The following is a 25,651-nucleotide window of genomic DNA, read 5'->3' on the forward strand; positions in this document are numbered from 1 at the left end:
GTGCATTTCTCTAATGGCTTATTGTGTGACTTTTACTCTTCTTGTCACCCGGGCCTGGCTGTGTGACTCTAAACTGCAGCCTATACTTTTGAGATGTGAGAAGCCAGAGGACCTAGTGCCCCTCCCACTACTTCTGGAGCTCCCTCTGGAGTCTGACTTCCTTTGTCCTTTTGTAACCAATCAAACTGGGGCCTGTCCATGTGTTGCTTTCATGCATGACCCAACAATCGGTGTTAAAAGAAACAGATTTTTATTAACCGGGGTCCAACCTTGTGGGGGCTAGGAGCACTCCTACTCAGTGCCCTGTTCTCCCATAAGACCTAGCACTTCCCTTGCTCCCCACCTGTCTATAACCCAAAAACCATGTCCAGAAGTTCCCGTATCCTTATCTGTTCTTAAGATGGCTGAGCAAACAGGTCTCCATCCCCTCTGGAAGGTACTCTTATGGGTTTCAGAGTTGCCACCCTCTCGCAGCAGCTCTCTCCTTTAGGTCCTGGGGTACGTTGTCCTCAGCCTCCATGCAGTGGTTCAGGGAAATGTGCTGTGTTACACTGGATCATGGTAGAGTCCAGGGAGGTACACATCCTAAGACAATGGCTTCTCTCTATGTCCTTCAGAGAAGCCAAAGTCTGCAGTCTCAGCATTCCCAGTCACAGTTGAGCTCAAGCATCTCCCATGAATCTGGGTGGTTAGGCAGTTTCCCACCACAGCTCCATCAGCTCTTTCCCTGCCCTTTCCTCAGCCCGCATGGTGGAATCCTGACTCCTGGCTTGCATGGCTTCTACCTCACACACCAGCCCTTCTGGCCAAATCCTGACTACAAACTGCATAGCTGCTTGCTGCTTCCTTTCGAGACCTCATGGCAAATTCCCTTTCAAACTGCATGGTTGCTACCCCTTTCTCTCTCCGACCCTCTGTTATTTTAAATGCTGACCCAGAATTTCCTATATGACCTCATATCCGGCCTCTCCTACAATTTGCTACTTTTGCCAGTTGCCCTGTATCTTTTACCTTCTTTTGGCTGCCATCTATAGGCAGGTCAAGGGCAAAAGTTCCCTGTGACACAGGGGCATCTGGCTCCTGCTTCTCACTCAGGTGCTGTATAAGCTTCCCTGCCTGTCATGAGTCCCTGAATGCTCTGAAGGTTTGGGGCGGCAACACCGGCCTCTAACTTATCATTGTTTTGCAAAGTAAGACTGCTATATTATCCACTCCTTCCTTCCCCCAATCCAGGTTTGTGGGGAATATGCTCCTATTTTCAGGGGCCCCTGCTCTGCACCCAGTTAACTCTTTGACCAGGTTAGCCAGTTAGAGAAAGTTCTTCTGCCTTCATGGTCATGGCTCTGATAAAGTGATATTTTATAGGCCTGCATATTTTTTCACACAGAGGGTTTCCCCCCCTTAGATGAGCAAACAACCTGTAAAGCTGTTTTGTTGTTGTTGCTGTTTTAATTGTGCTGTGGGGTAAGTTCTGTTTCCCCTGGGCTCCTTCTGGTGCCAGGCAGCCAAGATGAAGAAACCTCTAGAGTTGACCCAGGATGATTGTTTTCTCAATGTCAAGGTCTGAAGTGTCAAGAGAAGCTGCCATGGCCTCAGGCCCTCTCTATAATTAGCATCTTCTATTATTCAATGTTTCCACTTCTAGATGGAGAGACACCTCTAATGCTGGAAAAAGATAACAATGGTAACAATTATATAGAATTTATGTACCAGATACTGCTTTCTATATAGTAAATCATTTAATTCCCCCAAACAACCCTAAGAGTTAAGTATTATGCATATCCTATGTATTAGTAATATCTCCACTTTACAAAGGAGAAAACTGAGGCACAGAGAAGTCTCATAGCTAGTAATTGCTGAATGAGTTGGGATTTGAACCTGAAACCAGAGGGCAACCCAGTCCAGGGCTCCAGCTGTCTGTTACTGCTCAGACAAAAAGCAGAGACAGGGCTTGGATTATAACTACACTTTTTATTAATATCAGAGGCCAGAAGTCTGAGAAGGTGGCTGGTAAAAACCCTAACATCCACCTTACCTTGAGCTTTCAGAAGCAAGTTTATAATAGAAGAAACGCGGGATATTGAGAGGGGGAAATTCCTGTGGGGAGTGCAGGCAGCCAGGCTGTTTTCTCTTGGGAGGAGGAGCTGAAAGGGAAGTCTGCAGGTTTCTCAGAAGCTGGCTCCCTTTGTTCCAGTGTTATCTCTTTGTTTGCATTAGAATTCCTCTCTTCCCTGACACCTAGGGTTTAAGGCAGGGGAGAGTGTGTATTCTCTGGTTAGGGAGGAGACAGAGAAACTATTTACTCTCAGGTGTCCTTGGTTAGGGGAGATAATGTCTTGCTATTCACCAGCTGGCTGTAACAGCTCAAACTGTTGCACCTTTTTAAATTTTCTTGTCTCAGTTTCTCCTTTCCATTTGCCCAGGAATTTTCCTAGCTTCTTACTATATTCTCTCAAACCCAGATGGTCTGATTCTCAAATCTATCCTTTTAGTCATTATGCTATAAACCTTCTGTGCTAGGGTGGAGGGAACCTCATGTAGTGTGCACCTCGCTATGAGAATGTGAAAGGCCTCAGGCTCCCCTCTTAGGAGCCTGTGGGAGGAGGAGAAGGAGGATGAAGAGGAGGAGGAGGAAGGCCCACTCTTGGGTACTCTGGGGCATCAGCAAGTTGTGATGTTGAGATGGGAACTGGAGTAGGTTGGAAGTTCTTTCCCAGAAGAATGGGTTGCTCTTTGGAGACCTGCACTGGGCCTGGGTTGTCCAGGTGTGGGTGGGGCTCAGGCTCTGAAGAAAGGGTTCCATCTGGAGCCTGCTCTGCATTCCAGGTGGGCTCACAGACCCTGTGGGAAGATACTGGAAGAGAATGATGTGAAAGCCTTGAACTTGGGTGGCAACACATGATGCAATGGCCTCCAGACTTTCAACCACCTGCTGGTGAAGCAGCAGCAACCTGCACCTTGCACTGACCCCATGGTGACTGAGGTTAAGCTCAGAGCCATGCCTTATGGGGCTATGTCTTCTTTTTTATTGTTTGTTTTTGAATATGTTCATGACTCAGCTTATTACTCTGCCAAACATAGTGCATTATCATGGTGGTTTTGATTGTTATACAAATTTTTTAATTTTATTTTTTATATTTAAAAAGTTTTTATTGTGGTAAAACAAATATACATAACAAAATTTAGGCATTTTTAAGTGTATAGTTTAGTAGTGTTAAATATACTCTATTTAACACTACTCTATGTATAATAGAACAATAACTCAATGTATATAGAACAATATACATTGTTCTCTGATGATCTCCAGAACTCTTTTCATCTTGCAAAATGGAAATTCTGTTTTCATTAAGCAATTTCTCTTAGTGCTTTCCTCCAGCCCCTGCAACCACCTGCAACCACCATTTCACTTTCATTATACAGATTTTTTTTATCTTCACCTGAGGACATGGTTATTGATTTGAGAGAGAGAGAGACAGAGACATTGATGTGAGAGAAACATCCATCAATTGCCTCCATATACATCTCGACCAGGGATTGAACCCACAACCTAGGCAGATGCCCTGTCTGGGGAGTGAACCTGCAATCTTTTGGTGTACAGAATGGTACTCAACAAACTGAGTCATCTGGCCAGGGCTCATTATACAGACTTTTATAAACAACTTTTATTCCATCACATTAACTTGCTTTAAATATAAATTCAGGGGTTTTGAGTGACTGGACTGAGTTGTGCAACCATCACCACCATTCAGTTTCAGAACACGCCCATCACCGGTGAGGTCATCCATACATGGAAAAAGCAAGAAAATTCTTTTTCATGGTAATAGTTCCATAATTATTTTTTCTGGAATTAGTTCTATGCTCACAGCAGGAGGATCTTATTAACTTAATTTACTTAGTATTTACTGAGAACCTGCTGGAGCCCACAGCTGAGCTCGGTGGAAAAGGCAATGAAGAGACAAACAAGTAGAGATGGCTGCCTCCCTGCAGCTCACGAACTTTCTACTGAACGTACTGTTAAATGTAACCTACTTGCATGTCCGGGTCTCCAGGCAGCTGCTATGCAGATATTTGTTTTTTCATCCTGTGGTTCTTAAATTGAGGACCAAGCAAGGACCTCCCTTTTGCTATACAGGCACACCTCACTTTATTGTGCTTTGCTTTATTGGGCCTTACAGTTGTTGTGCTTTTTATAAATCAAAAGCATTCACTTTATTGCTGTGGTCTGGAACTGAACCCACAATATTGCCCAAACTGATATTGCACAGACATTATTGGCGGAACAGAAAGGAAAGTGTATTTTCCAACATCTGCAAACGACTCTAGACTTTGGCAAACCTGGATGCAGAACTGGGGAAGAGAAGAAAGTAGGTATGCTGTTTCAGGTACAAAGATTCAGCAGGTGGAATTGGGGTGAGGGTGCATTGAAGGAAGAAAAGAGCTGGAGCAAAATCAGGGCATCAGGCCAGGGTAAACTGAGTGAGTAGTGATGCATTAGGTGGCCTACAGCTTAGCGGCACATTGGCGTGTGGTGTGGTGCTACCTGGAGACTTGGGGGTGAGGAGGGAGTGCAGTCTTGTATGTTAGACTGAGGATTTTGGACTTAGTGGAGTAAACATGGAAGACAGCACTTTAAGTCTCTGAGGAAGGGCATGACCGTTCAGAAGGGCTAGACTTAGGAGAGTAATTTTGCGGTGAGGAGAGAGAGGGAAGCAGGCATGGGCTGAGAGGCTATCATGAGTGTGCTAATATTAGGTGATGTAGACCTGACTTGGGCAGGGGCAGTGGGCAAGGAAAGAAATGGGTGGGAGAGAAGATTCTGCCAGGTGAGGGGGGAAAATCTCTTTGTCCCAACCTCTTCCCTGGCAGAAAATCTCTCTGTTCATAACTGCCTTGCCCACCTGCCTATTGTGTTTCAACCAACCCTTCACACTTAGGGTGTCCTAAGGCCGACTCAGCAATCCTTCCTCCATGCTTTTCTCTGCCTGGCAGTCTTTTCTCTCCCCTTCATTCTTCTCCTTGTCCCACCCCTCTTGCCAGGAGGAAGGAGAGGCGCCAGAAGGAAGCAGAACACTGAACACTGTACCTGTGGAAGGCGGTGCCATGGAAGGCTGTTGTGACAAATTATCAGAGAATGTGGCTGGCAGTGCCAAATGCCAATGAGGTGAGTGAGGGTGGGCACTGAAGAAAGGCTGGGGACTCAGGGCTGGTACTAGCACTAGGCCATGTGCCTGGGAGCAAAATTTAAGGAGGCTTTCAGGGTTAGAGTGTTAACCCTGTACTTGCACAGTTCTGAGTGTGAGGGCCTCCTTAATTTGCACCCTAGGTACCTTCCTTACCTTACCCTAGACTTGGACTATGTTCCTGAAGAGATCTGGTAATTGGGAGGATGCTGGTGACCTTGGAGAAAGTATTAGATTGCTAAGGACTAAGGACTGAGTGTGGAACTGTTTCTTCAGTAGAAAGCCTCCTTAGGGAAGCTTCCTGAAGCTGCATGGGACACACTTGTCTCCCTCCTTACCCCAAGACAGCCCCCCAGGTTCTCTACAGACCACCTAGGGTGCCAGGAGCACAGGGAGAAGACCACCAATCAAATCCAACCTCCCAACCTACCATAGAGAATTTTGAGACCCAGAGAGGTGTGTGATTTGTCCAAGGTCACATGGGGAGGTATGACCTTAGAGGTCTCCCTTTATTTTCTTTCAGCTAATTATCTTCAGTTGTTTTACATTCTCTTTTTATTGCCCCAATCTTTTCCCCCCACTATAAGAATCGGAAACAGAGTCAATACTCAAGATCTGATTTATATTTGAAGACCAAAGTCTAATTCTGAAATGTCCATTTACTGAGGGCCTCCTACCTACCAAGCATTATTTTAGGGGCTTTTCCATAGATTATTTTAGTTATTTCTTATAAGAGCCTTTCAAAGTACATGTTATTGTCCCATTTTCCTGATGAAGAGACTGAGGCTTAGAGAGAACAAATGTCTTGTTTGAATCTGCATAGTCACTAACTGGTGCTGCTGAATCTGGAGCCTCTATCCTTCCTCCACACCCCATGCTTCTCGAGTCTTCACGTGGACTGAGTGCTGTGATGCCAGGTACTGTGTTTTCTGTGTATGTGCTGGTAGAGTATAAGCAAAAGAGACAAAAGTCCTGCTGAGACCTGCTCCACATGTCCCCCTCTTGGTGAGGGGAGATGGCCTTGCTCTTCATAAGGTCTCCTGTCACAGGTGTCTCTGGGCTCTGTGTTTTTTACTTTTGGTTTTGCTGAGGTAAAACCCATGGCTCAATTCACTCCTCAGCCACCAAGTCACATGGATTCCATTCTCTGCCTCATTTCTGAATAGTTTCACTGACGTCACCCATAGGCAATATAGAGAAGTTTATGATTCGAGGAGCACGGTTCCTGCCCTGCACTCCCCCACCCCCAAGGAGAACTGATTCAGTTTCGTAATTTAGCCCTGATACAGTCAGGTTATTCTGGCTTCCTCTGCCCCTAGCCCAGTGAGAATTTGGACCCAATGTTTTCACTTGTCACTTTAGACTGTTTGCCCGAGTTTGCGGAAAAAGGCCTAGATTATTAATGCCCTTGTCGGGAACAGGTGCGCACTGCCAGGCTGTCATGTGAGCCCTTTAAAAAGACCAGGCTGCAAGGCCCGCACTTGCGGGCCCACTGGCTCAGGTAAGAAATGTGATCCTATCCTGCAGGAACTTGCAGACAGCCCAGGAGGGCAGAAGGCCACTTGGAAGGGACAGATCAGGGTCTCACCTAGGAATTCACAATAGCACAGTGAGCGACCTGGGGGGCTGACGCCATCATGGTGCTTTGTGGAGGGGAGCACAATTTTTGAAAGTCTTTTTAGTCTGAAGGCCCAGCTCCCTCCCCCATAAGATAAAAATGAGTATATCAATAACCCACTTAGTAATATTTGGAGGTGTATTACTCCTTAGTTGGACACTATGCTAGCCACTTGACATAAATTACAGGTACACTTCAGAAGTATTGTGGGTTCGGTCCCAGACCACTGCAATAAAGTGAGTATCCCATTAAAGCAAATCACAACAAAATGAGTATGTCTATAATTTAATCCTCAGAAGAAGTCTTTGAGGTAGGCTTGTTACCTTGATTTAATGGATGACTAAACAGCCTCTGAGAGATCAAGTGAATTACCTAAGGCCATGCAGGTAGAAAAGAGTAGAGGTGGGATTTGAACTGAGGTCTATTTCATGCTCCTTTCAGGACCTTGTAAACTACCAGAGACAGAATAATATTTTCCCAGTTTACCTTCAGGTTACCCCTGCAGTTGGCTCAACTCCTCCGCCTCCCATCTTTGTCTCTTTTTGTCCCTGTGCTCTGGAGTCTGGTATTCTAGTGAGGACTTGACTAGATTTCAATGTCAGCCAGGCCAGAGGTGGATGGTGGTGCTGCAGGCCGACCAGGGGTGAGGAAAGGTGGTCTCTGGCAACTTCTCTTCTATCACCTGAAGTGGCTCTGCTTCACTTCCTCATGCTCCATCAGAGCTCCTTTTTAGTGCCAGGAGCTCAACACTGAATTTAGAGGAAATACACTAGTAACATCACTGGTTCGCTTAGAAAACCTCCACCAGTCCCAATTTCTTGCAGGATAAGCTTGAAATTTATGTCTGGAGCAGATAATTTCACTGAACCCCATTTCCTGTCACTGTGGCTCTCATACCCTCACCCCTCAGAGTGCCTCACCATTCCTGAGTACAATGGGCCCACTTTCATGATGGAGCTTTTGAATGATATTCTGTTGGGCATGCCTTTCTCTGCCTGGCAAACTCCTGTTCATTCTTCAAAACCCAGGGTGAACATTATTTTTTCTGATTTCCTCTAGCAGAGCTGGTGCTGCCCAGCCCTTAGTTCTTAATGCCTTAGATGGTTTTTCACTCATCAATTCAAGCATATTTCTCTTCTCCTAAGGCTCAGGAGCAGGAATTGAACACTTATTTCTGTATCACCTGTACTTGGGGCATATTTGTGGGGACAAATGAAGGGGGGTTCATTAATAAAGCCATGTTCTGAAGCATGAATCACAGGTGGTCCCACCTTAACTGAAATACAATGTCACTTCAGAGAAAAAGAGGTGGTAATCAAGGACTATGGTGCTATTGATTGTTTGACAGAGGAGCCAGGCACTGTGCTGAGAACATTATTGCAAATGAGCCAGGAGAGAGGCAGAGAGGCAGGCCGAGACCCAGAGGAGTGAAGTAATAATGCAGTGCCTTGAAGTTGGGGAGTGGAGCATGGCTTGCCCTGTTCTCTAAGCCAGCCTCTCAAATTCTGTCCCTGCCCTGTCTCCTAGGAGAGGATCTCCTTTGGGCAGGGTTGGGTGCAGACCTGGAGAAAAAGTAGGAATTGTGGATGGTTCCAAAAGGAAGGGGAGAGGGGTGGCATGCAGGAGAGAGGAGGAGAAGCAGAAGCAGGAGAAAGTCTAAAGCCAACTTTTTTCCCCTTACTATGGTATTGAGGGCATCTTACTGGCCAGAGCTGATGCCCAGTGGCTGCTCCTGAGGATGCAATATGAGCTGTGTCCAAGCGTGAATTTGGAGCCAGGCCCTGGATATGTAGGTCATCTGTACTACTGGGCCTCCTGCCCACTTGATTTTTTCTTCTCCCGATGCTGGGTATTGGCCCTTAGACTTTGGAGATGGTCAGATCTAAGTTTAAATCCTGATCTCAGGTACTTGAATTGCTAATTGTATGGCAATAAGCAAAAATAATGCCGATGCTATTTTTCTAGGGTCACTGGGGTCAGTGATGATGACAGTATTGACAGGCCTTGCGCTATGTGGCTTATGGCTTCTTATTTATTTCTCTGAATGCCCTATGGGTAGATGCTGTTATCATTATGAACTCTCAGATACGTAGCTGAGGTTCAGAAAAGTTAAATAAGTTGTCCAAGGTCATCAAATGCAGGGGGCCCCAATCTTCTGGCCATGAACCACCATGGGTCCAGGCCTGTTAGGAACTGGGCTGCACAGCAGGAGGTAAGCTTGAATGTAATGCTCTTGAATTATCCTGAAACCATCCTTCCCCTCCCTCTGCATCCCCTCCTCTCTGCTCCCAGTCTGTGGAAAAATTGTCGTCCATGAAACCCGTCCCTGGGGCCAAAAATTTTGGGGACCGCTGACCTGGTAAGTAAATGGTGGACCCATGTCTGCTACACCCCATCCACTATGCCACCAGTCTCCCATTTGCCTGATCCTAAGAGTCATCTGAGGCTCTTGTTAAAAGAGCAATTGCTAGGCTTCATCTCAGATTCTAATTCAGTCTGACTGGGGTGGGGCCTGGGGAGCAGTGGATGTAACAGTTACCTGGAATAATATTAGAATCTGTTGAGTTCAAGAAACAATTATTGTGCCTTCATGGTTGGCCCTTAGTAAATATTAACTAAAGGATATCTTTTCATGCAAGATTTTTATCTTTTAAAAGTACATAGTCCTGGCCATATAGCTCAGTTGGTTAGAGTGCCATCCTAGTATGCCAAAATTGCAGGTTTGGTCTCTGACCTCCGGTCAGGGCACATGCAAGAAGCAACAAATGAATGCATAAAAATGTGGAATGACAAATCAGTTTCTCTCTCTCTTTTTCTCCCTCTTTACCCCCCTTCTTTCCCTTCTCTCTCTAAAATTAATAAATACAATTTTAAAAAGTACCTTGTCTTAGAACTAGGTTTTAAAGGTAAAAGTCAAGGGCAGTAGATTCTGAATCAGCAACTCTACATTCTAAAACACTAAACTTAGAACTGTCTGCAAATGGAATGAACTGCCTTCAAAGATCCCTGCCACTTGTGGTCAAGCAATTGGTGATACCACGTGTCAGGTGTGCCAGTTGAGAGGTCAGTTCTTCAAGGACCAAGTGCCTTGTCAGTGTCTGTCCTATGTATGCATGAACTGAGAAGGACTTTGGTGTTTAAGTTTTCCAGGAGAAGTGGAGTTGAGCCACTATGCAAAGTCAGGAAGGGTCTGATGGTGGGCAGATGTTGTTTTATCTGTTCATATTTCTGGGCCTTCTTGCCTTTGTTTTTAAGTTCTTAAGGCCCATCCTGTGAGCATATAAGTTACAGAACATAGTAGGATATATTCCATCAGCACTTGGAGAAAGGCTTGACCCCTGTTTTTGTTCATTGACTTTCTGTTGCCAACCTCAGCCTTAATGAAAAAACTCAGCACAAGCTTCCTTATAGACTAAGAGCAATCTATAGGACCCTGCTCAAAAACCAGAAGGAATCCTACTGAAATTATTGTCTTGAATACTTTAATTCTAAGATCCATGGTAATAGCTGCCACTTTGAAACACTTACTGTATGCTAGGTGCTTTACATAGCTTTTCTTATTTAATCCTCCCAACAACACAATGATATAGGTAACAATACCCCTGTTTTACAGATGAATAACCTGAAGCCCAGAGAATTCAGTTAAATTGCCCTTTGTGACTGAGATAGTAAACAATGGAGTCGGATTTCAAACCAAAGTTTATGTGATTCACAAATTAGAAGTTATTATGCCTGTATCACTTTGCCTCTCTTGATTGGACTGAAGCTTAGGGATTAGTCATCCTGACTGGTGATAGAAAGAAAGCTGTGTACAGAGTGTATCAAAGGGATGGCAGATATCTACATTCACATCTAAAATTATCCTTACCTTTTATTCATGTGGATAACCATGACATTCCTTAAGTCATCTTTTGGTGATTGCAGCAGAAATAGGTTTCTGGTTACTAATGACTGCCAGTTAGGATACATTAACGCTAAGGATGGTGGCTGGCCAATGGTTGGGGAACATGTACCTGCACTGCTGGGGTGCTACAGCAAGGCTGTCAAGGGCCAGGCATTTGGGTGCTCTTGAGGAGTAATGACAGCTGGGAAACTGAAGTGAGAGGAAGGAAGTATGAGCTGTGCATCACTTAATTAACCTTGAGCTGGAGACCAAAGGGTTACCTGAGTCTAATAACCTGGATAAGAAGACTGCCTGAGCCCCATCTTTGTCTGCTAATACAAAGTGATTGCATCATCTAGTATATAGTTTTGGTCTGTTAGAAAAACAAAATCCTCCAAGAGTGGCAAAGAAATTTCAGGACTTTCTCTAACTTTAGCTTTATTTGCTATAACTATGAACAGATCTTTTTTTTTTGTTTTCTATCATTTGCATACCCAGAGTAAGATGAAGGGTCCTCTACCACACTCCCTCTCGTGCCATCTTGTGTTCCAGCATCTCCGTTGGCCTCCACTTCAAGCTGGGCACACTCAGACACTGCCCTTTCTCCCCTCCATTATCTCTGACCACTGATGAAGCCCCCAGTGTCTTGCCTCACCTCTTCACTTTCTACTTAAAACTCTGTTCATATCTCCTTTCTTTCCTGAAGATTTCTGGCTATAGCCAACCATTCTAATAATAGTCCCTGTCTTCATCTTCCTCCCCTCCCCTCCCCTCCCCTCTCCTCTCTTCTCTCTCTCTCTTTATCTTTTACAGTTCAATTTACTATATAAAAATCATTTGGGTTTCAGATTTTTAGTTAAATTTTATAAAATTATATTATAAATTTTTTTAAAAAGACTATTACATTAACTCAGTACTTTTTTATCATAACAGATTGAAAATACTTAAGTTCAACCTTCAGATTTATGGCAAATAGTCCTCAAATACAATACAGATATTTCTTAAAGCTACATCTTTCAATGTGATTTTGCCATTCTGAGTTGTTATACATAGAATGGTTCTCCTTTGAATAGGGTGACTTGACATGCCATGAAGCTAAAAGTTGTATAGTCAAGCCAAAGACTCAACATTGTACCATCTTTGAAAAGATTTGGCATTTCCAGACCCCAAAGCACAATATATTAATAAGGTTGAAGTGTTCCTCCTCTTTATTACAGTTAAAAAAAAGTTGCTGGTAACTTGGAATTTGGCATAAAATCCCATATTATACTTTGGGAAAATCCAAGCTATGAATGATCCCTGTTTTCATTTCTAACTTTAGCCCAGACAGCATCTTTTTTTTTTTGGAGCTCCTTGTATAAATATGATCAATTTTATATAGCTTGTCCTTTTATTATAGTAATATCATTACATTTATTCAGCTAGTTTGTTTATAGCCTCAGGTATACTGTTCATTTTTCAAAACTCCTTATGGCAGGGACCACAGTTTATGTAGGAGTAGTGATGATTACATTTTCATTTTAGTGTCTAGAAGGTAGTTGGTAGCCAGTAAAATTATTTTTGTCATTAGTTCAACTGATGTTCATTGGATACTTACCATGGCCTGAGCACAAAGGTGCTAAAAATATGGAGATAATTGTGACTTGGTGGTTGAAAGACTTACATTTTTAAGGGAAGATAAACATGTAAGCAAATTAAAATGACATTTCAGTTTTATTTGAGCTATAATTGAGGCTTAAGTAAAATTTACTGGGGGCTCACATGAGAAATAATAGGAAAGATGAAGACAGATTTAAGAAATGTTTTGAGTAGAACCAGTAGAACTTTGTTTTCTATTTCATTTGATTCAATACCTTTTCAGGGCTTGTGGTAGGGTTAATGAGGTACCAGGATGAACAAGTGACCCAGGAGCACTCAGGGTAAGGGAGGAATTGAATATGGGGTAAGAAAGAAGGAAAAGTTGAAGATACCAAGCCTAGCAAGATAGCAAGAGATGGAGAGGGTGGGAAATGAATCTAATTACTAACATATATTGAGTGCCTATTACTATGTGCAAGGTAATTAACATGAACTGCTCATTTTTCTTCATTATTACTGTAAGAGGTAGGTACTGTTATTTTCTCCTTATCACAGGTGAGGAAATACACTAAGAACAGTTGAGCCCATTCAAGATCAAACAGCTAAGAAGTATTATAGTAGAGTCAGGTTTAAACTCAGTAGTAACTCTTGTTCCAGAGTAAATATCCATAGGCCAGTGGAAAACAACTCAACCAGCTGTTCACAAACCTCCAAAGGGCCTCAGTGCTGATAATGCCCACATTTTTACCTCCAGCCAAGAGTTTCTCCTGATGTCTGTGATTTCCTATCAGGTTGAGTCTTTACCACGTGACAGTCTAATCTCAAACTCAGGATACCCCCAACTGAACTCCTGATCTTCTCTTCCCTTCCACAACTGCTCTTCCCTCATCTTACTTTTTGTTGTTGTTGTTGCTGTTGTTGAAAGCAGCACCATTCTTCCAGTTGCTTGGGCCCCAAATCTTGGAATCATCTTTGATTCTTTCTCTCACATTCACATCCAATTTATTGGGCTTGGTTTTTGAAGCACATCTAAAATATATCTACTCTCCTGCAACTACCTGGTTCCAGCTACCTGCGTCTCTCACCAAGATACTCTAGTGACCTCCTGATGGTTTGCCTGCTTTCACCTTGTCCCCTATTCTTATCCCCACAGGGCAGCCTGAAGCGATATTGAATCAGATCAGGTTGCCTCTCTGCTGAAACCCTAGCAGTGGTTCTCAGTTTTACTCAGGGTAAAAGCCAAAGTCTTTATCCTGACTTATAAGGCACTACTGGATCACTGCCCTCCTCCAATTGTCTCTGTTCCTCTCTGACCCTCTCTTCTTTACCTTCTCGGCTGCTCCTTCCTGCCCAGCCAGTACACACCAGTGCACTCCTGCCTCAGGGCTTTGCACAGGCCCTTCCCCCTGCCTCAAATGCTCTTCCGCATATACTGCAGGGTTCACTCCTTCACCTCCTTTCATTCTCTGCTTAAGTGTCCACGTCCCAATGAGACCTATTCTCTCTGCCCTTTTAACAATGGAAACCTGCCTCAAGTCATTTCTTCTGACCCTCCTCTTTCTATTCTCTGCTACTCTGCTTTGTTTCCCAAAGCACTTAGCATCTTCTGAGATACTAAATAATTTACTGATTTACATGTTGTGTGTGTGTGTGTGTTTTGTGTGTGTGTGTATGTCTTCCTCTGCTAGAAAGCAAAGTTCTCTGGGCAGTGATCTTCATCTGGTTTATTCACTGTTGTATCCTAAGCTGTAAGATTTGTGCTAGTGGTTAGTAATTTTTTTAAAGGAGTGAATGTAGAGTGTAAAGTTTTTATACAGGTGGACAGTTTAAAGATTTTTTTTTAAGATGTGTTCTGGAGTCTGGGGGAGATTCCACAGGGGGCTAGCCACTGTGTAATGGGGTACAGAGTGCGTGAAGCCCCTGCCGAGGCTGAACCCTTGGGATTTGGGCATTGCAGGGCAGACAGGAAGCCCCCACCAGAGGAGGCTGATGGGGGAGGAGGCAGGGGCTGGAGCGGGGAGTCTGGGAGGATGTCTGTCAGGCTTTAGAGGGAGGGAGTTTGAAGAAAAAGAACTGAGAGTTTTTCATGAGGTAGGTACTGGGGATTTTCCAATTAGAAATGCAATTGTATTGAAATGATATGGGCTGATTTCAGTTGTTTGAGGCACAAATGGAAAAAAAATTAAGAGAATCTGTCTTGAGGAAGGAGACATTACGTTGTTGTTTGAGGAAGTGATTGGTTTGAGGGTTTTTGTTTTTAGCTGTTAAAAAGCAGTGATATTTTAGGTGCGTGAGTGGGGGTGGGGAAGTGATACAGTAAGCTGATAACATCCAGACTGGTAAATGGAACATTTATTTTCCTCTAGCCTCTACAGACTAGACTAAGAACCAGCAGGCGAAAGCTAAGGGGTGTGAGGAAGAGTTCAGTCTGATATATAGTAAGTAAAAAGTTTTTCATAATGAATGTTGGGCTGTCTTGGAAGAAGATGTGATCCTTATTACAGGTGTGAAAGGAGATGCTGGCTGGCAATGTTTTTGTTGCTACCGAGTGGGGAATTCATTCAACAGGTAGTGGGTTTGCCACTTGACTGTCCGCTAAGGTCTGTTTAACTAATGGTGTCCTGCTAGGTCTCAGAGAATACTTAGACCCCACACAATGATACAAGGGAACCCGGCTAACAGTGTAGGGGTTCTGATGGGATGGGGCAGTGTAGAAGGTTTGGACTTTGGATGAGTGCTCGTGATTCAAATCTTCTTGTCCTTACCTATTGTTGTTGATAGATTCTGCGACTTGAAGCAGACTGATGTATAACAACACTAATTTTACCATAGGCTAATTGCTATAAATAAGAGTTAAGTTCCTATGACATGTCATGAATGTTAAAACAAAATGAAGTTATTTGAGGACCTCCTGTATTTGACTTTCTCTGCAATCAATAAAAAGTTACAATCTCAAAGTGCCCACTAGGTAGCATTTTCTATTTAAAAAATAGCATAACTACAGGGCACTTAAATTTGAAAGTCTTCTCCCCAGGACCTCAGGGACCTTTAGAACATCCTGATGTCCTTCCGGCACTGTGCTAGTCATCCAAATCCTACACATACATCAAGGTCCAACCCTATGTCTTCACAGGAACCTTTTGCTTACTTTCTCTTAACTTTTGGAGTGGCCTTGCCTCTGTGTGACTTAGGCATGGGCTCTGGAGTTGACAAGTTGGGTTTCAATCCTAGCTCTGTAATAGTTATGTGACCTTGGGCAAGGGGTTTAACTCTCCATGTAGAGATACTCATCTTTACCTATACAATGCAGGTGGATTGCATCTACCTTGCAGTGTTATGAAAGTTGGAGAGAGACTGCCTAGTGCAGCACCTGCACTAGGTGCTGCACATAGTTCATGATCAGACAGTGGTATTGATCTATGGTTATTATTGATAGCCATCAGGCTTGACATCTATGTTCAACCTACCCCATGGATGGTTATCTCGTATGAAGAACTTCCTGGCCAGCACCATTTGCAAATGGAGTGAGTTGCTATAATAAACCAGTGGACTTGAGATTTAAGGGGGGAAAATTGTCTTATAGGATCTGTTTTTTTGGGGGAGGTGTTGATTATAAAGTCACCTGGACTTCTATCAATCCAAAAAGAAAAGTTATTTTATATTCTCTTCTCTCCAGCATGTCAGATGATCAAAGGTAGGACTGCATGATGGCCAGGGAAAATGGAAGTGAAACTCAACAGGGCTGCAGACTTGCGGAAGTCATCCCATGGGACTACAGAGTGGAGTTTTCAGTTAGGCAACTCACCAGGGTTTTTAAAAAATGTTTTAGAAAATAAAGGGATCTTAAATAACTGTGCCTTAAAGGCCTAATTTCCAGGTAGAGGTAAGAGCATGCTAGAAAGTGCTAGGCTTAGGGAGTGAGATTTGAGTCTTCCTTCTGTCCTTTTACAGCTGTGTGGCTTTTGTCAAAATCACTGTTACTCTGAGCTTCAGCTTTCTCACCTGTAAAGTAATCAACCCATGGAGTTATTCAGGAGATTTAAGATAAAATAGAAAGCACCTGGCACAGAACAGGGGCTCAGTAAGTGATACTTATAATAATGGTGATGGTTATGATAATAATAACAACTGAATACTAGGCTCTCTGAGCCCCATATACTATATATAGGTAGACATGGCTATGCATCCTCAGCAAAGATTCCCTTTGTTACCTGAGCTACACCGCATGTTCTGTATTGGCCACATACTTCAATGGATTAAGATGTGATTATTTTCTTCCCCTAAATATTAACTTTGAAACCAGGAGCCTTATAGAACTCCATGTCAGAGAAGCAGTGCATGGGTATGCAGAGGGGAATGTCAATTGAACCCTACCTACTCAGCATATTTTTTTTTAAAAGGGAGAGATTGAGGAAAAAAGAGAGTGATTGAAATAGTGCCCACAGCTCTGATAATTACTCAGTCAGAATAATTTAAGGCTCACACAGTGTAGGGGGCGGAGACATGAATCAGGGGTTCCCTCAGTCTTCCCAGGGTGAGCATCTTGGGCTTGGTGCAATCCCAGTGTTGAAATACTTGTCTTTTTCATGCTGCATGGTATAAACTCAAGATAGTAATTCTGGTACCCAAGAAGAACTCATCATCTCCTCCAGGGCTGGGGAATAGCCCAGCTATGTTGGATTCACTGAGTGAACTTTTGTATGAGTGTTCAGGGTTGCATGAACAGATTGTGTATTTTATAGTTTCTCAGTCATTTAGGGTAGGAGGACCTAGTTTTTAACTTTCAGGCCCTGCACATGAATATCCATGCAAAATAATATCTTATGTTAAAATACTTCTAATTCAGCTGTTTGTTTATTTTTAATTTTATCTGTCAATATTTCATTATATATGTTTAAAAAGCATTGTTTATAAATAAAAGCTTAACTATAATATACTATTATCACATTTAAATAATGAACAATCTCTTCATATCATTAGATGTGGAGTCAATATTAAAATTTCCTCCATTGGCCCTGACTGGTGTGGCTCAGTAGATTGAGCACCAGCCTGTGAACCAAAGAGTCGCCAGTTGGATTCCTAGTCAGGGCACATGTCTGGGTTGCAGGCCAGGTCCTCAGTAGGGGTCACATGAGAGGCAACCACACATTGATGTTTCTCTCTCTTACTTTCTCCCTTCCTTCCCCTCTCTCTAAAAATAAATAAAATATTTTAAAACATCTATATACACATGTATATATGTGTATGTATGAGTATTTGTGTGTATACACATACACACATGTATATATGTGATATATATGTATATAATTAAAAAAAAACAGTTTGCTTATGCAAGTAAGTATTCAAATCAAGTCCTTACATTGCAATAGGTTGATATAATTTTTAAAATTCTTAAAATGTTTTTAAACAATAGTTTCCCAAGGGAGGGGGATTTTTGACCCTGGCACTGATTTTACAGCTAACCATTGGGTGAGGTGTGGCTCCATGGTCGGTACATGCAGAGGTGGCCACAGGCTCACAGATGCCATCTCTGCATAGGTACTTACCTGCTGCTCTTGCTCACTGTCCCTTTCAGAAACATTCCTTTCCTCATCTTAAATGAAAATATAACCTTTTGATATTTGAATAGCAATCTGAAGGAGAAGTTCAGCTGCAAAAATTCAACTTCAGCTCTTTACCCAAGAAGTTTTGTGTATTTGCTTTTCCTGGGCCATGCAGGTAGAACATTGTGTTTTTGGTAAAGTATGAGTCTGCAGTTTAACTTAACTAGCAGTAATATAGATATTATTTTGGAATTAGGAAGAAACACACTGTGAGGTAGAGAAGCCCACCCTGCCAACTACAGGATGGTGCATCCTTTTGCTTTTCATACTTGTTGGTGTTGGGAGGTGGAAAATAAAGTGTAGATGGTAAGGAGGTATTGAAACCAGAAAAGCTGGTGTTTGTGCTGCCTCTCACCTACCAGACCCAATAAGCACAGACAGGGATTAAATCTTTTTGGGCACTTTATTCAGATGGCCAGCGATCTGAGAAGACAGCGGGTTATGGCCCCCAACCATTTTATATTTCCTTTCAAGCCAGCCTTTTTATAAAGAGGAAAAAATGTAGATAAGGAATTCAAATTCAGGAAAGAAGTTAATCAGATAAAAGCTGTGGTCTGGCAATTTCCCTAAAATCCTTTCATCCTCTGACCAGTGATTTTCTTTATCTGTCTTGAGTCCTGGGCAGTAGACCATCTGTCCCTGGAACACAATGGCTCAGATACCACCTTGATTGCTTACAGTTTCTTTGGGAGCACAAAGGTCAATTGCTTGTGGTCTTCTGAAGTCAGGGTGGGCCCTCAGTTCCTGAAACAACAGCTTTTTACATGCATTAACTACTAGGCTTATTAGCTATTACATTAAAATTTTCCAACTTTTGAGTCCCCCATTGGTATTTCCTGGCTAAAAATAGGAACAGGATATTTTGAGACAGGGCTCCTGCTCTCACAAGCCTCTCTGTGCAAATAGCTGAGGTTTATGCAGTTGGCACTGATGGTCCTTATGTTCCTCACAAGCTTACTGCATGCATCCCTCAGTGGGCTGTGGGGTGAGCTGGGGGAACCTAAAGTAGCGAAGGGCAGTAGCAGGAGGGCAGTGGTGTTCCATCTGCAGGAAGAACCTTTCAACCAGGGGTCTCTCGTGATAAGATTCATGTTGTTAGGTGACACATTACACATCAGATGCTGATGTTTACTTTGAGTTAAATGCTATAGCATTCCATGCTTGTTCATACCTTCTCATCCTTGTAAATGCCTCTCAGAGTCCCTCCTGTTTGCCCTTTCATACATCTCCCTCCTCACCACCCTTCTTTGCTTTTACCAAGTAATGTGCACCCCCACCCCATTGCTTTCTGGTGCTTTACACATATTTGATTTTTCCATTACAAGTATATTCCATGTTGTGTCGTCAAATTTTTTCCCAAGACCTTCTCTACCACTGCACCTGGAGTTCCCTAAGCTTAGTGCCTTGGACACAGGGCATACTCAGTCTGTGTTGGTTTGGGGGAGTCTGCCTGCAGCACTCTGTTTTGGCTGTGCTGGGGGGTATGTGAGAAGGAAGAGGTGTGTTCTTGGGGAAACTTGTGTTTAGAGACATGGAAAATAGTTAAATAAAAGTACAAAATGGAAGGCAGAGAATATCAGAGGCGGCAGACAGGACTGCCCAATCTCCTCACTCTGCAAATTATACTACTTAATTCTGGCCTAGAGAGTCCTCTCCAGTTTACCAAGACTTTCATTAGCATTCTTTCATGCCACGAACAAGATATTATTTCCTGTTTTGTAAATGACAAAACTGTAGCTCAGAGGAGTGAAATGACATGCTGAGGGCTACCCAGTTGGTAATGGTAGGACCAGTGCTGGAGCCAGCCTTCCAATTCTAAATCTAATTTCCTTTCTACTCCTCATCACATGTCTCGGGTTGGTAACCAGGAGCCTGAAAAGAGGAAGGAACTCCTTTGGTACCACAGATGGAGTTAAAGACTTCAGAGAGCGTTGACAGTGCCAAGCACTCTAGGTGGCCCAGGAATGGCAAGGGAAAAACAGAGAACTAACATTGGACAGTTGCTGTGTTCACTGGAAACAGAAAGTAAACCACAAGTGTGGGCTGCATACGTAATTTAAAAATTTTATAATACATTAAAAAGTAAAAATAAGCAGATGACATTTTCAGTGTTTCATTTAACTCAATGTATCCAAAATATTATTTACTTTATCATGTAATCAGTGTAAATCTTACATTCTCTTTTCCCACATGAAATCTTCAGACTCTGCTGTGTATTTTACATGTGCAGCATTAGCTCCATCTGGATTAGCCACATTTTAAGGTTTGATAGCCATGTGTGGCTATTAGCTACTGTATTGGGCAGCACAGTTCTAAGTGGTTTACATTTCTTATATTTCAGTAGTCACATGAAGAATTGTTTATAGCACTACCTAATAGCTGAGGAAATGAAGCCCAGAGAGGTTAGGTAACTTGCCTGGGGTCACAAAGTTGAAAGGTAACAGCGCTGGATTTTAACCCAGGTCAGTCTCTCATCTTGCCAGTCTGGTGGACAGCCTATCCTCAGGAAGGATCCAGTGCTTGATCTGGACCTGGAAGTGTGGTTGAATTGAATAGGTGGAAATGAGCAGTGGCCTTGATGTGATAGTACGCTTGAGGGTTCCAGCGGCTGCTGGTGTTGATAATGTTCTGTGTGCTGGGGAAAGCGGGACAGGGGCAAAGCAGGGGTAGCCAATTGCCAAACCATTGTTATGGTTCCGTCTGGGAGGTAGTCTTCAAATGCATATGCCAAAGTTCAGGGAGTTCTTTCACAAGGCAAGATCCTCCTCTGGGACTTGAGGCCATTAATAAAGCTTTTCTTTAAGAAGTTGTGTGAAAACTGTAGGTTATAACACATAGAGCTCAGCTAGCCAGGATCAGGCTGTGAGGTGCTGAGGAAATATGTTTGCTCTCCCTTAAGCTGAGGCAGGCGATCTTTTGGAGGATGCCAGTTTTATCTTTTTTTAAAAATCCTCACCCAAGAAGATTTTTTTCCATTGCTTTTGAGGGAGTAATGGGGGATGGAGAGAGAAAGAGAGAGAGAGAGAGAGAGAGAGATCCTTTGGTTGCCTTTGAACCTACAACCTTTTCTGTCTATGTGATGTCATTCCTACCAACTGAGCCACACAGGCCAAGGCTGTCTCCCTCCATAAGACTACAATTTTGCTCTAACGGAGCATAAACGGGATTAAGAGGTCCCTGTGTCTGCCCTGAAGGCAACCAAATGGGTTCTAGGATTGTTTTTCTCATTTTATTCACAAATATTGCAATAAAGAGACACTTTTAAAATCCTGGCTTTCTGACACAATACTGCTCATTTTACAATGTTCCCTTGCAATCATTGTCCATTTGTGAAAACAATACTTTTTAATTATAGTTTTAGTGTGGATGAAGTTGATTTTGTTGCTCCCTTTATTGTGAACATTTTCCCATCTTTATAGTGCATGTAGTATGTTAATGGCTTCCCAGGATATCACTGAATTCTGTATCATAATTTATTTGTTCCTGTGGCTAGATATTTAGGTTGTTTTAACATTTCTTGACATTATACTCAATGCTACAACCTGCAATCACATGCTTATGTTTATTTTCTACCTTTTATAATTAGATTCCAAAAATTATAAATTTATAAGTAAAATTATATATTACTTACAACTGTAATTATAAATATAAAACTATTTCTTTATAAAGCTACACATATTTTTAAGTGTGTTGGTTGTTCTGGGATATTAATTCTGTTTTCTTGAGGTATTGCTTCCTTTATTTCCTCAAATTTTATTGAGGTGCAGCTGACACATAGCACTGTATAAGTTTGTGTTTAGTATAATCTTCCCGTTCCCCAGCAATGAGTTAGATGTGAGTTCATCAGTTTTGCCACAAAACTACCAGTATTGGTTGGGCACAAAAATTTACTCGGAAGTTTTCCTGAATTTAACAAAGGTAAAAATGTGCCAAGTGTCTGTGAGAACACCACTGATGTAACTGACCAGTTACAGGTGAGACAGGTGAGGCCACCTTCAGTGCAGTGTCACCCTCCTGGGAGGAAGTTTGGTTAACTAGTTTTCCTCTGCAGGCTGAGGGTGAGGGCCACACCCACATACCCACCACCTTCAAGCCTGGGCACGCACTTCCCTGAATGTGCCCAGGCTCACCTCCCACTGTGTACAAAGTCAGGACAGAGCTCCATCCCACTGAGTGTGACCTTCGTGTTTGCTTCCCCACCCCCAAATGCACATGGATTTGGCATTAGAGGCAAAGAGATGTATGATGCTGGGCACATTATTTTACCTTTCTTTGCTTCTTTTCTTTATCTTCAAATGAGGATGGCAGTGGCATCTTATTATAATGTTGCTGGCAGGATTAGATGTGTTAATATTTTAAAAGTACTAAGAACAGTGCCTGGCACATAACAAGTACTCAGTGTTGTACACGTGGGTTTGAATCTCAAATCCAATATTTTCTGGATGCCTGCCTTGGGCAAATTCCTTCACCTTTCTGGCCTTGAGCTTCCTTATCTGTAAATGGGATTATAGCACCTGCCTAACAGAGGTGTTGCACAGTTTTGGTAAGATAATGAAAATAGAGCATCTAGGACAGAGCCCTGCACATAGAAGGCCCTCCATAAATTCAACTAAAAGTAAAACTTTTTTTTTAGTTTAATTTTCTATTCTGCAAAAGAGAGAGCTTTGGCCCCTTACATTGGTCTAAGCGGCAGATCTGTTGTCATCAGTGCTTAGGTTTTGACCAAGTTTGTTTTTTGGTTGTATGTTTTTCTGTCCACATTGTAAGTTTGGGACCACGTTAGAACTAATGGGAGGTAAAGCAACATTTTCATATCCCTGAAGCTTTTAAAGGTTTTAAAAGAAATCTTGTTTTTGAGGTTAGCAAGTATATAATTTTACAGAGAGAGGGTGATATTTCATATACTTATTAATTTAGTGATTCCCCCCCACAGTTGGAGTCAAAAGAAACTGTCAGGTTTATGGAAGGTGTGAACTGTTTCTTTATGCTCAGTGACACAGATCAAATTTGTCTAAATGATAAGGTAAAAACCACATTCTTTAGGAAATGCAAAAAAAAATGACCTAAGGGACACTTGAGCACAGCCCATCCCACCCCTACCTCTTGTCTGTAAAGCTCTTCCTCATCTTCATGTTTGAGTTGAGATGTCTCTCCAGGCAGCCTCCCTGAACCATCCAGGCTGGGTAGCTGGACTCTTCATGTAGTAACACACTGTAGCTGTATTCCCCTTACCTGTCTCTCTCCCTATGGAGGCAGAGACTTGCCTTAGTCACCCCTGCATTTGTGTTGCTTATCACTGGGCTTGAACAGTGTAGCACTCCATAAGTATTGGTTGGCTGAATGGATGAACTTGCAAAATTCTGTTTGTGATGCTATGAGGTGTGTGTATAATCATCACAGGTGGATCTGAAAGGTGAGGCAACTAGAAGGTCTGCTTGGGTTAAGGAAAAATGAGTGCAATAATATTTGTTTGAAAAGTGCACACGACTTTCCTTCCACTTCGCACTCTGTGAAGCATCAGTTGTTCCTTCATCCCAGCTGGTCCTCACCCCTAAGTAGCTTCTCTCTTTTAACACATTGCCAACTCCCATCTGTGCCATCTTCCCTTGCCAAGTGTTTGGGGCGAGGATAGTTCTATATGTGTGCTGTGTCCAGTTTATAGGTTTCCTGTTTCCTGGGAAAAACCTGGACTCTGGGTGTATTGCAGAAAGGATGAGCATTTCCTTCTTTAATCTTCATGCCAGGGCTCCACTGACTTTTCTTAGAGAGTAGTAACTGGTGGAGTGGGGTATTAGGCAGGTATAGGAATAATCTTGGTGTAAAATGAGCTTTGCTCTTAAATATTGGCTTTAGGGCCTTCTTCTTTATCACTGCTCATCTGGGAAGTACTGTTTAACCTAATAATTCAATTCCTTACTGAGCTTCTATTGTATGCTGGACAGTGTACTGGAAATTTCATAATTTTTGTTTCAAGTTCACATTTTCAAGACCCACATGAGTCCCTTACATCTTCCAAGGAGCCTGGCCACATACTGAAGCCCAGCATGACATGTGATAGATGGAGAATGTGAGAGGGCACCAAGAAATCTGAGTTTCATTTTGACTCTATCACAAACCAATGATGTGGTTTTCCCTGTGCCAGTGCGCCTCAGATCTCTCATCTGTAAAAATGGGATGGGCAAGTTCAATCAGATGCTTTCTAAATTCCCTTCTGTTTCATACTCTCTCTGGTCTACTTCAATCCACCCTGCCCTCTTCTTTGTCTGAGCTTCTTCTGGATTGCAGGTCAGAACTGTGTAGTTTAGTAGCACTGTATGTTTCAAGTGAGTCTTATCTCTCAGGGATACTCTGATCTCCCCATGACAAAGACTGTATCTTGTTCTCTTAAATGCTTCCCAACCCTGGGCTTACCATATTGGTAAAGTGTGAGGCAGTTACCCATGTCTGAGATCCTGAAACATCCTGGATGCATGTAGATACCAGTGTAGTGAGAAAGAGAGAGAGAAAGACCTATAAAATGAGATTACTGCACTGAAAGGTAGTACTAGGGTGTCTACAGAAAACTGAGACACAAGGAGGAAAGAACTGACTACCAAGGTCCTGGAGAGTCTGGGAAAGCCTCACAGAAGTCCTTGAACAGTTTGCATGGAAGTCAAGGCATTTATATATTTGACAAGATGATAGGGAGAGAAATTTCAGCTCAAGGTTGAGGGCAGTGGTGCAAGTCAGAAATGGTGAGTGGGATGGGTGAACCTTATTCAGTCTAGCTAGAATGTGAGGACTGTGGGGAAGGAGCAGCAGCAGATGAGGTTACAGATGGCAGAAGCAGCAGTAGAAATCACAACAGGTCTTATGGAATACCTTAAAGAATTTGGATTTTATTCTGTTTGTATCAGGAAGACATTGGAGGGTAAACTTTAAAAATGACCCAATTCCATTTGCATTTTACAGAGGTCAGCTATGTGCAGGTAGGCCAGTCTGCCCTGTGTAGTCATGATTTAGAACAGAAAACTCAGACCCAAAGGAGGTCCAGTCCTGGAAGCCAGATTTCCTCATCCACCGTATGTAGTTATCCTTCCATTCTGTTGCATGGCTTATTAGAAGATCCACAGAGACACATAAATTGGGCTCTTTTAAGTATTTACTAAAACAAAAATTACAGTCACTTTCAGGGCCTAGTAAGAAGTGGGCATAGAGCCAACTCTATTTGCTTTTTTTCTTCCCTCTTTAGGGTTATTATTATAACCTATCTGCAGAGTGAAGTTATAGTAATAATTTTGATAATAATTGCTTGCATTTACACCATGGCATTTTCTAGGGTTTTACAACTAGTTACTCGTTTAGTCTTCACAACAATTCTATGTTTTAAGTATTGTTATTTCCATTTCATAGATGAAGAAACTGAGGTACATAGAAGTAAATGATTTGGCTAAAGTCACATATCCAACAATTAGCAAAGCTGGGATTTAGGTGAAGTCCACTCTCAACCACATAATGCTTCTCGATTTGGTTTGACGTCATCCCAGCCACGTTCTGAACCCAGATGTTTGAACAAAAATAGACATGAAAAGATTTGGCTTTAAGTTGGATTCTCAATATTGTCAAACTTGAATCTTCCCTATTCAGAGGAAGAAGAGAGTTCTTCTAGCTGGAAGAAGGATGGCTTTCTGAGTAAAAGTGGTATTTTAATGAAGCTTTGAGAGATGGGTGAAATTTTGAGAAGTAAAAATGGTTGAGAAGGAAGTGCAGCAGTATCAGCCAAGAGAAGTAATTCAACTACAACTTCTCT

At 42.5% G+C, this 25,651-nt stretch overlaps 1 protein-coding gene across 8 annotated transcripts in view; it reads left to right on the plus strand.

The window, feature by feature from the left end:
* ST6GAL1 (ST6 beta-galactoside alpha-2,6-sialyltransferase 1) overlaps positions 1-25,651 on the plus strand; it is a 115,367-nt gene that overhangs the window by 30,002 nt on the left and 59,714 nt on the right. For 4 of the 8 annotated variants that reach the window (XM_045850894.1, XM_045850901.1, XM_045850896.1 and 1 more), the window contains exons 3-4: positions 5,038-5,161; positions 6,004-6,097. The exons of 1 other annotated variant lie outside the window; for it this stretch is intronic. The gene's annotated coding sequence lies outside the window, so the exon portion shown is untranslated. Of the gene's footprint in view, positions 1-4,250; positions 4,369-5,037; positions 5,162-6,003; positions 6,098-14,625; positions 14,698-25,651 lie in introns of those variants that run through there. 3 more of the 8 variants (XM_045850899.1, XM_045850895.1, XM_045850898.1) reach the window with 3 other exon arrangements.

This window comes from Phyllostomus hastatus, unplaced genomic scaffold (genome assembly GCF_019186645.2).
Source record: "Phyllostomus hastatus isolate PE091 unplaced genomic scaffold, TTU_PhHast_1.1 phas_contig_86, whole genome shotgun sequence".
Classification (NCBI taxonomy): domain Eukaryota; kingdom Metazoa; phylum Chordata; class Mammalia; order Chiroptera; family Phyllostomidae; genus Phyllostomus; species Phyllostomus hastatus.